At 33.8% G+C, this 1,829-nt stretch overlaps 1 long non-coding RNA gene across 1 annotated transcript; it reads right to left on the bottom strand.

Moving 5' to 3' along the window:
* On the bottom strand, nucleotides 213–1,212 carry LOC107608329. Its single transcript, XR_002350289.1, has 3 exons — nucleotides 693–1,212; nucleotides 478–532; nucleotides 213–390 (listed from the first exon to the last, which is right to left on the bottom strand). It is a non-coding gene; the product is annotated as an uncharacterized LOC107608329 (long non-coding RNA).

Here is a 1,829-nt window from a genome sequence, read left to right as displayed (position 1 = left end):
ATCCCACACAAGCCAAAATTTCAAAACTAGAAAAAACCAAGCCAATCCCACACAGTCAATTACTAAAAACAAAAACTCTTTAAGTAGACCAATTAAGTAGGAGCAAAATCCTCATAAGAAGAACCTCAGACCACAGAAAAATCCATTTCTTCTCTCCCTTCCTGTTGCAAAATCTCATTCTTCTTACCTTTATAATTACATTTATCTCCATTAAGCAAGGCTAATAACAATTCATTCTTCCCTAAAATTCTTTTACTATTTGCCAAATAATAATGCAAATTTCTAATTACCTGTATATCACAAAATTTAGCTTCTTCAACAATCAATTTGGATGTTATTTCTGCTACAATGTTTGTACTTCTCCTCATATTTCTTGCTTAACAACTCTGCCTATAAAATAGCAGCAACTGAGGGTTTATTCTTCTAATTTCTTAAACTTAAAATTAAATGACATATTTCAAGACAAAAGGAACATACCTCACATTTATCTGCAGATAGCATTTCTGTAATCTAATTGAGTTACATGAAATTCCTAAAATATTAAGGAAAAGAAAAACAAGGTCACATTTCTCACTATTTTTGCATAAGTAGCTACTTCTCCCAATTTAGAATACGGAGGAGTGGAGCAGAACTCAGCGCGAGAGAACGAAGAACAAGGTGCGAGCAAAAGAACATAGCGGAGCAGAGCAAACCTCGGCGCGAGCAGAAGAACATGGTGGAGCAAAGCAGAACTCGATGCGAGGAGAAGAACACGGCGGAGCAGAAGAACACGGTGGAGTAAAACAGAACTCGGCGGAGCAGAGAGAAACGCAGAATGCGCGCATCAGTGTTGTGAAATTGGGAAAATTGTGTTACAGATGGGATTAGGGATTAGGGATTTAGGGTTATTCATGATTTTGATTCTGAACGCCATCCAAGCGTTTGTCTGGGAGAGATTAGAGACCAACGCGCCTCCGCAATCAACCATGAAACTCACACGCGCCGCCCGAGCAAGCCTCCATGGAGCTGGCGCATCCACTCGAAAGAACCTTCCAGGACAATGGCGAGAGAAAGGAACGCAGAACGCGAGTCAATGTCGTCAAATTGAGAAACTGACCTAGGGTTGGGGTTAGGATTTTGATTCTAAAATAGTAGGATTTGAGTTCTGTTTCTAAGTAATAGACTAACAGGAGTGAGGAGGTGATGAATCAATTATCGCTTGTTTTCTTTCCTATTTTTGGTTTCAAGGGGAATTAAAATTTGGATGAAAAAAATTTAAGCAACGCTTTTCACCAGAAGTTTATTATATATTTAAAAGCAACTCTTATAAAGAGTAATATATAAATGTTATAAATGTTGTTTGTTTAATTTATTAAAGCAACTTTTTTTATATGTTTTTTAAATTGATCAAAAATAATACTTATTAACAAAGTGTTGTATTAGCCTTATTTTTTTACAATAAATTTTAAGTGATGCTTTTAATCGCTTTAGACAACACTTTTTAAGTGTTATATATTGCACATGTTGTAATAGCTCAAAAATATTGTAGTGTACCTGAAAGCCTAAAATAATTTATTTTTCGAATAGTATTCTATAGCATATTAAAGCATTGGTTTGATGACTTTGATCAAATTAACTAAGATTATGCAATGGTTAATTATATATTATGTTAGGCAAGAATAATAGTTGGGGACCAATTTGTTCAGCGAAATAACAATGGAGCACTTCACAATAGGCAACCAAATTTTTGCAGATTTTGATAATTGATGATAAATTTTTATATTATTATTTTGTGTTTAAATTTTTTTTTGTTAATTGACTTTTGTATTTGTATTTTAATAAAATCATAA

Source organism: Arachis ipaensis, chromosome B07, assembly GCF_000816755.2.
Source record: "Arachis ipaensis cultivar K30076 chromosome B07, Araip1.1, whole genome shotgun sequence".
NCBI classification, from domain to species: domain Eukaryota; kingdom Viridiplantae; phylum Streptophyta; class Magnoliopsida; order Fabales; family Fabaceae; genus Arachis; species Arachis ipaensis.
This window is presented reverse-complemented; position numbering and strand designations above follow the sequence as displayed.